The 13,034-nt window shown below is 39.0% G+C and overlaps 1 pseudogene; it reads left to right on the top strand.

The window, feature by feature from the left end:
- The first annotated feature begins 10,086 nt into the window (after positions 1-10,086).
- LOC102486812 (heterogeneous nuclear ribonucleoproteins A2/B1 pseudogene) lies at positions 10,087-11,483 on the top strand (annotated as a pseudogene).
- The last annotated feature ends 1,551 nt before the right edge of the window (positions 11,484-13,034 follow it).

Raw genomic sequence — 13,034 nt, 5'->3', positions numbered from 1 at the left:
AAAAGGCAAAATATGCAGGAAACAAGAAATGGAAAATTATTTGTTGACAATAACACATATGTTGATGTGCTTGATTGAGCCAATATACAGTGTATTCTGAATGGAAAAATCTCATTTTATATGGTATAATGATGTACAGTGAATGAATGTAAATTAAAAAAAATGGAAAAAAATTAAACATTGTTGCTACAAGTAGAAATCAGAAACTAAAAAAAAAGAGAGAGATATTTTTGTTGATGGGCTTGTGTACTCACTGAAGAGAAAGAGACAGAAAGCAGAAAATCACCCCCTAGGGGAGATGGTCATGCCAGTCTCTTCTCCTCCATTCTCCTCTCAGGATTTTGGGCATACAAGCATACAAACCCAGTATGCCACTGGGTCTGGGATTCAAACTGTGGCTGACCACGTGGGAGTCCAATGCCTTAACCACTACGCTATACCTGCTGGCCCAGGACCATGTATAATTTTAAGATGTGACTTTCAATAAAACATTCCCTGTCCCTATTAATGTATAAGGTGTAGAGTTCAGAGCTCGTGGAGAGGTCTGTGGCCCCTGATACATGATTATTATTCAGTGAGTGGTTTTTGGATGGGAGATCAGAAGTTGTGAGGGTGAGTTAGTGGATATGAACGTCTCTAAAGCAGTTTTCAATGTTACCTTCAACTAGCTGATGTACAACTACCAGCATTTAATGATAAATCCACCACAGTTTACTGATCACAACCACTACATGCCAAACACTCTGTTACACAATTGTTATATTTAATTCTACAACAGATTCATGAATTAGACTTTTATTTTTTTAAAGTTTTTGTTATAGGACACATGCACTCACTGAAGAGAGACAGACGGAGAGAAAGAGAGCGAAGAAAATTGAGAAATCACCTGCTGGGGGGATGGTTACACCACAATTCTTTCTCCTCTATTCTCCTCTTGGGACTTTGGGCACACATGTATATGCACCCTCAGTGTTTTTCAAGCCACAGGGTCCATCCAGGATTTGAACTGCACAGTCAGCCATGTGGGATCCAGCTGCTTTAATCACCACATCACTGGCTGGCCCTAGACTGTATAAATGAGGAAAATGAGGTTTAATAAGGTTAAATGGCCAAGGTCACTCATGGTTAGAGCTGAGAAGACTCTTATGCTAGGCTGCTGCTTATACTTACTTATTCTGCAAATCATGTGGAGTTGCCTCTGTGCCTGGTAATCAACCAGAATGTGCTATGGACTATGGGTAGATTTAAAGAAATATTCATCCACTTGTCATTCTGTTGCATTGAAGTAGCTATCATCGATGTATCAGACACTGTGTTAAACACTTACTGTGGACTCTTCCATTTTTTAAAATAAGTGCTATTGTTACTGCATTATATAGGAAAATACCTCAAAATTTTTGCTCAGAAGACAGTAAAACTTGATTTTTAATCATACCTAGTGATAGAACCTGTTGAGAGACAGTCTCTCTCTCTCTTTTAACTGTAAGCAGAGGTGCTGATTGCTTTTGTTTGGGCTTCCTTTATAGGAACGGATGTATAGTGAACAGCTTTGGAAGAAAGGGGTAGTATTTCCTTTTAGGAGGAAGTAATTGCAGTAATTCCTGCCTTAATATGATTAGATGAGCACATGCTTTGTTGACAATTGTATTACTACCACATAAGAATATTGTCAGATAATTTTCAGAACAAGTTGCTGTATATGTACCTGTGTCATAAGAAGTTTTCTTTGTTTTTGATATAGGTGCATGCACTCACCAGAGAGAAAGAGAGACAGAGATAGAAAGCAAGAAATAATTCCCCAGAAGGGATGGCCATGCTGCAATCCCCTCTCCTCCAGTTACCTCCCAGGATTTGGGACATGCATGCACATGCGCCTGTCATGAGTTTCAAACCACCAGGTTCAGGACTCGAACCATGGTCAGCCATGTGGGAGTCCAGTGACGCAACCACCATGCCATCTGCTGGTCTCAGAAATTTTCTTTTCTAATTTCTTTAGGTATTTATCATACGTTATGTAAAAAGTACTGCACTAGTGGTTGAGGGATATAATGATGAATAACAAGTAATCTCTTCAAGCCTATTTCACATTTCAAAGGTGATTTCAGATATATACATAACCTGCAACAACTCAGATAAGAATGAAATAGTCGTAGAGAAAGAGGCAAATGACTATGACTGAGCTAAGAAATGTTGATCTGTCCAGTTAGTACTGTTGGTAACAGCTTAATGAAGCAGATGTTTTTGAATGGGGTCTTTGTAGAATAAGTAGAATTTCGGTAGTTAAAGAAATAACAGATGATTTGCAGGAGGAGGAATAAATGGACAAATGGATGTAAAATCAAAGTGAATATTATGTTTGAGAGAAAGGCAGAAGAGTAGAGTTCATCAAAAATAGTATGCAAAAATATGGGTCAGCGGGTGGCGTGGTAGTTAAGGTGCTGGATTCCCACATGGATGAGTGTGGTTCAAGTCCCAGACCTAGCAGCTAGTAGCTTGGTCTGTCTGTCTCTCTTTCTCTCTCTCTCTCTCTCTCTCTCTCTCTCTCTCTCTCTCGTGAGCATGTGTACCCTATAGCAAATTAAAATAATAATGATGATAAATAAAATATTAAAAATAATGGGCAAAAATATAATGGGAGAAGTAGAATAGGGCCAGAGTGAAAAGTTTTGAATGCCATTTAAAGACATTAGAAATGAGCTGATACACTAAAAAAGAAAGAACTTACAAGCTATGAAGGATCATTGAAGCTCTCTGGAAGAGGTATAGCAGAAGGACTTATACTCTTTATTTCATTTCCCTTTCAAAACTGTGATGTTATTGATTACTTCATTTTGCAGAAGCAGAAACTTAAACTTAGAAAACATAAGTGATTTCCCAAATGTTTTAATACTGGTGACAAAGAAAACCTTTTAGCCCAAGTCGTCTTCCTCCTACACTCCAGCTACCCAACATGGAAAATGACCACCTTAATAAGTCTTTCCATTACTATTAAGGAATAAAAACAGAGTGTTGAAGGTAATGACCTGGTATAATTGCAGTAGGGAAAATTGTCAGTTTCTTCTCATTTTCTAATTCAGAAATTTTCAAATTTTAGGTACATTTAAATGACTTGGGATTCTGATTCATTAGGTATGGGAAGGCACCTGAGATTCTGAATTACAAATAAGCTGCCTGCTGACCCCAATGCCTTTTAATTTTGAACCAAATTTTTGCATCGTGATGCTTTCTGATATGCCTCTTGTCTCCTAGCCCTATTTGAAGATACACATGAACTTCAGATTTAACATATAGGCCCCAAAAGGGATCCATACCATTTCCCTTTTATGTGTTACTCTAGCTGTGTCATGTCTCTGGATTGAGAAGAAGAATTGAAAATGCTTATGCAAAGGCACTAACAGTGTTGGAGCCATTTGAGGGGAATAAGTTGGCTAGCTCTATTCTTTTTTTTTTCTAAAGAATTATGTAACTTTATTTATTTAAAATTTAACCAGAAAGGGACAGAGAGAAAGAGAAAGAGGGAGAGAAAGAGAGGGGGGTGGAGGGAGAGGGAGAGAGAAAGCAAGAAAGCAAGCCAGGACTTGAACCGCAGTCGGCCATGTGGGAGTCTGGCACCCTTCACTACCATGCCACCTGCCAGCCCCGGCTAGCTCTGTTCTTATTGATGATTACTCTTTTCCTCTGTAACTTTACAACCTATTCCCTTCTCTCATGGACTCCTTCTCCATGAAAGTATAAACTGAGTATTTTAGGAACAAAAACCAGAGAAAAATTAGGATATTCTTTTTCTTCAAAGAAAATTAAAATTTAAAGAACTTCATGCATTACCATTTCTAAGCTCAGCTCAGTTGGTGATTTAGAAGTTCAGAAATTAAGCTATGATGCTTTAGGCAGTTTCTGCTGAGTAAGATCTAAGCCCTGCTCAAAGCAGTCTCCACCCCCTACAGGTTTCTCATCCCGCATATCATCTCTTTGAATTCAGATGAGCAGGGTGCTTAGCTCACATGGCCAATAGCTTCATAGCTGTCAACCTTGCATGTGCTCTACATCGGCTTCTACTTTGCCATTGCTGTCTTTTTCCTCCTCCTGCTGCTATGCTTTGAAGCCTCTCTCAATATTTTGTTTATCTCTTGTATCCCTAACTTCTTCCTATTGGCTCTTTGTTTCTTTTTTTTTTTTTTCTTTCTTTCTTTTTTTTTGAGAGGTTTTTCTATATGTTGTATGCACTCACCAGACAGACAGAGGGACAGAAAGCAAGAAATCAGCCCCCCAGGGGGGTTGGCCATGCTGCAACCCCTTCTCCTCCATTCTCTTCTCAGGATCTCGGGCATGCAGGCACATGCACCCGGTGTGAGTTTAAGGCACCAGGTCTGGGACTCAAACTGTAGTTGACTACATGGTAGTCCAGCAACATAGCCATTATGCCAACTACTGGTCTGTCTATTGGCTCTTTGTTAGTTGTCAACAGTGGTATTAGCTGGGAGGGCTGAGTTCATGAGGCTGTAGGCAGACCTAGTTAGTAGTCACAGACCCATAGAATATTTGTTGCACCTGGAAAAACCTGAAAATTCTCTTTATCAACCCCTCATGAGACAAAGAACAAAAAAGTCTGGGACAGAGGAAGGTAATTGCTTTTCCAGAGATTCCAGACTTCCTAACCCTATTTTCCACATGAGCCTCTTTTACTCACTGATCTGGAGAAGGGAAAGAACCAACAGCCATAGAGTCCTTACTGTGTTCCAGACCTAGGTAATTTTCATTTCTAATTCATTTAAGCTTCCAAAAAGCCCTGTACAGGGGGAATTACTGCCTTCATTTTACAGATAAGGAAACTAAGTTCAGAGGATAAGTAAATTTCTTAAGCCCACTCAGCTAATCATTAGCAGAACCAAAATTAAAACCCAAGGGTATCTAATAGAAAATCCGTGTTCTTTCCATCTCAGAGGACAAAAAGCAGTGATAGGATTATTTCCACTAACACTTTTTTTCCCTGCTATATTAAATTAAATCATTCTCTTCAGTTATGTATCCCTTCAGCAAATTAGGTTTAGGATTTTAGCTTTTCTTTCTTGTTACCTGTCAGGATGTCCTGTTACTCAAATCCATAGAATGTCTTACCCTCATTCCTCTGTCATACACTTTGGCAAGGCACTTATTGAAGAATAGCTGGGACCAGCAGTTAGCGTAATGGCTATGTCGCTGGACTCCCATGTAGTCAACCGCGATTCGTGTCCCGGACCCGGTGGCTTAAAACCCACACCAGGCACATGTGCGTGCGTGCCCAAGATCCTGAGAGGAGAACAGAGGAGAAGGGATTGCGGCGTGGACATCCCTGTGGGGGGTGATTTCTCTCTTTCTGTCTCTCTGTCTCTCTCTCTCTCTGTCTGTCTGGCGAGCGCATGCGCCTTATAGCAAAAACCTCTCCAAAAAAAAATAACTTAGTTGGTGATTTAGAAGTTCAGATATTTGATGGTGAAGGCCTCTGCCTTCAAACATCACATACTCTCATGAGTCAAGGAAATTATGGGGGCTAAACAGTGGTGTAGCGTAACGCAGTACTCACTGAGGCTAACCCACATGGGAAGTGAGAAAGAGAATAAGAATAATAAGGCTTTTGAAATTAATTAGGCCTTGAGAGGTATGCAGACTTGGAACATTAACTAAGCTTGCTATGATCTTATACTTTCAGGGAATTTAGAAGAGGCTTTCACTAACTGGCTAGAGATACCTGGCCTGTAAATTAACTAACAGATGCTGGGCTGGGGCATAAAAGATTGTAGTCATGGAAACCTAATTAGACTTGTGCTAAAAACATAACCAATGTAAATCTTTGGGAATAGAAAAAAAAAAAGCAACTGTCTAAAGAATGAAGTGGTTTGGCTAAAACTGGCCTTAGAGAGATTAGTGTATGAAGTCTGTTGTGTCCTAGGCACACCTGTCTAAAATAATTGCTCAAAGACACATCCTAACAAAGAGTTTACTGACTAGCTGGCATTTAAATTAAGGTACCCTAAACTACCACAGATTACAGATTGCTTATTGGAACCCCACCTCCTGCACAGAACTGGGTTACTAAAATACAGGATATGCGAAACATCAGAAAGTCAGTCAGAAACCTGTGCTGTTTTTGTGAACAGATATTGTAAGATTATAGGGGAAAATACACTGTTATAACTCTCCTTCTTTATATAAAAGGAAACCACTAACTCTACTATTTTGGAATGTTGGTTACAATTTTCTGAAACCTTTGTTCTTGGATGGTGAGCCACATGTTCTGGCTTGAATAAACCTTTTGCTTTCTTTCTTTCTTTTTTTTTTTTTTAAGATTTATTTATTTATTTATTTATTCGTTTCTTCATTTTTTTAATTTTTATTTTTATTATCATCATAATCTTCTTTATAGTACATTGGATTACATATAACTTTACAGTGTATTATATTGCTTTTTCAAAAGGGAATGCCATGCATGTCAGTCAATACAGAGACATTAATCTCCCCACTTCAAAATTCAATAACTTTTCTATGATTTTCCCAACCATTATTATTATTATTATTATTATTTTTAAAACAGTCAATCACTATTTCTCATTTTGCTTGTAAAAAGACTTTACCCATCATGAAATACTTCTCAGACCAATCCAGTTGAGAATACTACGCATGTCATCATCAACAGGTAATAAGCCATATCTGTTTCTCGCTAATGTCCTGCCTCTCTATTGTTCTCTTGCTATCTTTCTCTATCCTCTTCTCTTCACTCCCCCCATTCCACACTATCCTATTCTCGTTAAGTACCTTCACTGCCTTTTTTTTTTTTTGGAGAGGTTTTTGCTATAGGGCGCGTACGCTCACCAGACAGAGAGAGACATAGAGACAGAAAGTGAGAAATCACCCCCCGGGGGGATGATCATGCCACAGTCCCTTCTCCTCCATTCTCCTCTCGGGATCTTGGGCACTCATGCACACGTGCCCGGTGTGAGTTTTAAGCCACCAGGTCTGGGACACGAACCGCGGTCGACTACATGGGAGTCCAGCGACATAGCCATTACACTAACTGCTGGTTCCCTGCCTTCACTGCTTTTATGTCCTCCAATTTTTTGCTCTCTAACATAGAGTGCGGATAGTCAGTATATATTGAGTGGATACATACAATATCTTTCTTTCATAGCCTGGCTTACTTCACTCAGCAATAGATCGCCAGAAAGACAGAGAGAGACAGAGATAGAGAGATAGAAAGCAAGAAATCACACCCAGGGGGGATGGCCACGCTGTAATCCCTTCTCCTCCATTCTCTTGGGATCTTGGGCATGCACGCACATGCGCCTGATGTGAGTTTTAAGCCACCAGGTCCAGGACACGAACTGCAGTCGACTACATGGGAGTCCAGCAACATAGCCATTACACTAACTGCTGGTCCCAACCTTTTGCTTTCTTGACAAGCTCAGATTAGACTTCTTTCTTTCAGGCTAACAGAGGGTTTTGAGTTTGCATCTGGTAAACTCCCTGAACATGCTAGATGTGCACGTGTCTATGACCTAGGACTGTCTGAAGCTAGGGGTGGATTGTGGCATGATGATTTTGCTGGGGCGCCTGTTTCTCTCTCTCTCTTTCTCGTATACTTAAGAGAGATAGAAATATACTTCTGAAAAAAGAAAAAGAATTGAAATATAAGGGAATGTATGTGTTTGTGTGTACTCTCATATAACCCATATGTAATTTGATGAGGAATCTCTTTGTGTCTGGGAGACAATGAGGTCTGTGTACTTGGACTGCTATGATCTCCTAACTGGTCTTCTCCTGGTCAACATAAAAATGTGAGGCCTGCGAACCAGCAGATGGCATAATGGTTATGTCACTGGACTCCCACGTAGTGGACTGCATTTCTAGTCCTGGACCCAGTAGCTTAAAAATCACGCTGGGTGTGTGTGTGTGCGCATGCCCAAAATCCTAAGAGGAGAATGGAGGAGAATGGATTGCAGCATAACCATCCTCCGGTGGGTGATTTCTCACTTTATCTCTCTCTCTGATGAGAACACACACCCTATAGCAAAAATCTCTTAAAAAAAAACAAAACTGAGGTCTGGCCGAAAACAGATATTAGGGTGCTAGGAGCTAAATGGAGATAATGTAGGTTGTACACTGCTAATAAAGTTCCTGCTAGATATTCAGACACTAGAAAAGCCACATCTTAAGAATAGATCTGTTACTTTAGACTTGACTTAAACAAGTCTAAAAACAAACCAACCAGAACTAAACTGATTCAACAGTGAAATAACTACTTTTTCAAATAAAACTCAACATTTATGACAACAAAAAATGAAGACTCTTAACTTTGCAGTATTTACATGGCCCAGCAAACAATCAATGATTACTACGTATGCAAATAATAAGGAAGTGTGCCCCCAAACCAGGAGGAAAACAGTCAGTAGAAAGAGATTCAGATATGACACAGATGTTCAGAAGAATAAACAGAGATTTAAAAACAAACAGCTATTACAAACGTGTTTAAAAATTAAAGAAAAATATAAAGTGAATTATGCAATTCTTTGCAGAGCTATGGAAGCTAAGCGTGAGCTACCTAATGAAAAATGAAGAAAAATTACTGAGTAAAATAGATTGAACACTGCCAAAGGGGAAAAGAATAGTCACTGAACTTAATGAGGAAATTCAATCCAAAGGGTGTGAGGAAAGGAAATGTAAAGATAAGAGTGGAGATTAATGAAGAAGAAAATGAATAAACACTAGAAAAAATCAACAAAAGCAAATATTGATCCATTAAATGATCAATAAAATCGAAAACTTCCAGCTAGCTGAATCATGGGAAAAATGAGAGAAAGCACAAATTGCTGACATCAAGTATAGATATCTCCAGAAATTCTACATAGACATTGAATGGATAGTATAGACAGTAAAGACAGAATGAACAACTATATGTCAATAAGCTGGAGAAATTGGACAAAATCCTTTGATAAACACAAATGATAGCAAAAGACACATAAATTGAAAATTACCATAGGGTAATTTTTTATTAAATAAGTTGATTTCATAGCTAATAAACCTGCCACCAAAGATATTCTAGGGAGAGGTGGGTTCACCGGTGAATTCTATCAAATATAAGGGAGAGATAATCCCAATCTTATACGAACTCTTAGGGAAAATAGACTAGGTGAGCACTACGCTAATACCAAAAGCAGACAGAGATGAGAAGGACAAAAAGCTATAGATCCCCAAATACTCAAAAATATATTAGTAAATCTAGCAATATAGCAAATAGATAATATATCAGGATTAAGTGAAGTTTATTCTGGGAATTTAGATTTTATTTAACCTCCAAAACTAAATAATTTTAATTCAATATATTAATAGAGTAAAAGAAAAATATTTGTGATAAATTGCAGTCCACAAAATAAAAATAAAATGTTTGTCATCCAGTCATAATAAAAACTCTTAGCAAACTGGGGGCTAACAGAAGCTTCCTTGACCAGATAAAAGTCATATATGTAAAACCCTCTAGCTAATGTGGTATTTAATGGTGAAATATATAAGATTGTGAAAATGTACAGATGTTTACTGTTACCAAGATAATTCAGCATTTTACTGAAGATGCTAGCCAGTGCTAAGTCACAGAAAATAAATAAAAGAGATGAAGAGAAAAAGGTAAAGAAAAATTTAGTTAACCATTCTGTGTATATTAAAAATTCTAAGGGTTAAAAAAAAACAACAAAAAAACACTAGAACTAATAAGTGAATTTGACAAAGATAAAATACACAAAATAAGGAAAAACAAATTTTATTCTATAAATTGGCAACAACTGAAATATAAAACAAGGATTGTACAAGTAAAACTATGTAACATTTGTTTAAAAATTGAGAAAGCAGACTGGGGGAAGGTTCTAGAAAAGCGGCGGTGGCCGCTTTAGTGGTGGTAGCAGCAGCGCCGGGTCCTGTGTGGAGGTACTCCTGGCGGCATTGTTTCTTGAACAGCGGTCCTTCTCACTACAGCGCCAGGACGAGTCCGGCTTGCGTTCGTCCATGGAGATCTCTCTGATCTTGCTCGGCTGCAGGAAATTGGGCTGAAGCGACTGAGTCGTGATGGAGAAAACTCTAGAAACTGTTTCTCTGGAGAGGAAAAGGAGAGAAAAGGAGCAGTTCTGTAAACTCTTTATCGGTGACTTAAGCTTTGAAACTACAAAAGAAAGTTTGAGGAGCTACTAGGAACAATGGGGAAAGCTTACAGACTGTGGTAATGAGTGATCCTGCAAGCAAAAGATCAAGAGGAGTGGCCAGCAGTTAGCTTAAGGGCTATGTCGCTGGACTCCCACATAGTCGACCGCGGTTCGAGTCTTGGACCCTGTGGCCTAAACTCATGCCAGGCACGTGTGCGTTCATGCCCAAGATCCCAAGAGGAGAATGGAGAAGGGACTGTGGCATAGCCATTCCCCTTGGAGGGTGATTTCTCACTTTCTATCTTTCTATTTCTTTCTGTCTGTCTGGCGAGCCACCTAGAACAAAAATCCCCCCCCCCCCCAAAAAAAAAGAAAAAAAGAAAAAAGAAAAGAAAGAGAAAAAAAAAATAAAGAGGATTTGGTTTTGTGACTTTCTCATCCATGGCTGAGGTTGATGCTGCCATGGCTGCAAGACCTCATTCAATTGATGGGAGAGGAGCCCAAACTTGCTGTGGCAAGAGAGGAGTTTGAAAAACCAGGGGCTCATGTAACTGTGAAGAAACTGTTTGTTGGTGGAATTAAAGAAGACGCTGAGAAACATCACCTTAGAGATTATTTTGAGGAATATGGAAAAATTGATACCATTGAGATAATTACTGATAGGCAATCTGGAAAGAAAAGAGGCTTTGGCTTTGTTAATTTTGATGACCATGATCCTATGGATAAAATTGTTTTGCAGAAATACCATACTATCAACAGACATAATGCAGAAGTAAGAAGGGCTTTGTTTAGACAAGAAATGCAAGAAGTCCAAAGTTCTAGGAGTGGTAGAGGAGGCAATTTCGATTTTGGAGATTTACATGGTGGTGGTGGAAATTTTGGACCATGACCAAAAAGTAACTTTAAAGGAGGATCTGATGGATATGGAAGTAGATGTGGCTTTGGGGATGGCTATAATGGTATGGAGGCAGACCTGGTGGTGGCAATTTTGGAGGTAGCCCTGGTTATGGAGGAGGAAGAGGAGGATATGGTGGTGGAGGACCTGGATATGGCAACCGGGGTAGGGGCTACGGAGGTGGTTATGACAACTATGGAGGAGGAAATTACGGAAGTGGAAATTACAATGATTTTGGAAAGTATAACCAGCAACCTTCTAACTGTGGTCCAATGAAGAGTGGAAACTTTGGTGGTAGCAGGAACATGGGGGGACCATATGGTGGAGGAAACTATGGTCCAGGAGGCAGTGGAGGAAGTGGGGGTTATGGCAGGAGGAGCCAATATCTGGCTTCTTCCTCTTTGCCATGGGCTTCACTGGATAAATAGGAGAGGATGAGAGCCCAGAGGTAGCAGAACAGCGTCAGGTTACCGAAATAACAATGTTAAGGAAACTTTTATCTCAGTCATGCATAAATATGCAGTGATATGGCAGGAGACACCAGAGCAGAGGCAGAGAGCCATTTTGTGAATGGATTGGATTATTTAATAACATTACCTTACTGTGGAGGAAGGATTGTTTAAAAAAAATGCCTTTGAGACAGTTTCTTAGCTTTTTAATTGTTGTTTCTTTCTAGTGGTCTTTGTAAGAGTGTAGACACACTCCTTCTTTGATAATGTTAAATTTGTAAGTTTCAGGTGACAAGTGAAACTTTTTTTTTAAACTTTATTTATTTTTATTTATTGTTTTTGACCAGAGAGGGACAAAGTGAGAGAGAGAGGAAGGGAAAGTGAGAAAGCAGGTTGCCAGGTCCAGGACTTGAACTGTAGTTAGCCATGTGGGAGTCCAACACCCTTAACCACTATACTACCTGCCGGCCCCAAAACCTTTTTTAAGATTTTTCTCAAAGTTTTGAAAAGCTGTTAGCCAGGATCATGGTGTAATAAGACATAACACTTTTCCTTTAAACAATTTAAGTGCGTGTGTAGATTTAAGAAGCTGTTGTACATTTATAATTTAATAAAATAATTCTAAAGGAAAAAAAATTGAGAAAGCACTAAAGAAATGAATATATGTACCTTGTTCTAGAATTGGAATTCTTAATACTGTTATGACAATTCTTTCTAAGTTCATCTAAAGACCATGTGCTTTTTTTTAGAGGTTTTTGCTATCGGGCGCATGCGCTCATCAACAGATAGAGACAGAGAGACAGAAAGCGAGAAATCACCCCTCAGGGGGGATGGCCACACCGCAGTCCCTTCTCCTCCATTCTCCTCTTGGGATCTTGGGCATGCATGCACATGTGCCCGGCGTGAGTTTTAAGCCACCGGGTCAGGGACGCGAACCCCGGTCCACTACATGGGAGTCCAGCGACATAGCCATTACTCCAACTGCTGGTTCCTCCATATGCTCTTTTTGATAGAAGTTACTAACCTGACTCTAAAATTTATATAAAAATACAAAGAATCCAAAATAGACAAAACAATTTTGAAAAAGAACAATTGGAAAATTTGTTTACAAATTTCCAGACTAACTGTAAAATTACAATAACCAGAGTTCATAAATACATGACCAACTCAAGTGCATATTTCTATCAAAACCTTTATACCCATATACTCAGGACTGGTATATTTCACTGTATGTCATTTATACTTCAATAAAAACATTACATCATGCTAATGTCAGCTGAAATATCTTGCTGGTTAGGCAGAGGGTATCAAACCTGCTAAAGAGAACTTTATGTGTTGAAGAGATGAAATAGGAAATGGACTCATTATTACACAGATCTATTGAGACTGCTACTTCGCAAGTTATAAAAACGTGGTTGGAAATATATCCAAAAGAGTGAGGAAGAATTAGACGTGGACAAAGGGAGATGAGGCAATAATAAATATGACTTAGTAAAGGGTGAACATGACTCTGGAGAGGAATTTATTCTT

The sequence above is a fragment of the Tupaia chinensis genome, unplaced genomic scaffold, assembly GCF_000334495.1.
Source record: "Tupaia chinensis unplaced genomic scaffold, TupChi_1.0 Scaffold000139_1, whole genome shotgun sequence".
NCBI lineage: Eukaryota > Metazoa > Chordata > Mammalia > Scandentia > Tupaiidae > Tupaia > Tupaia belangeri.
This window is presented reverse-complemented; position numbering and strand designations above follow the sequence as displayed.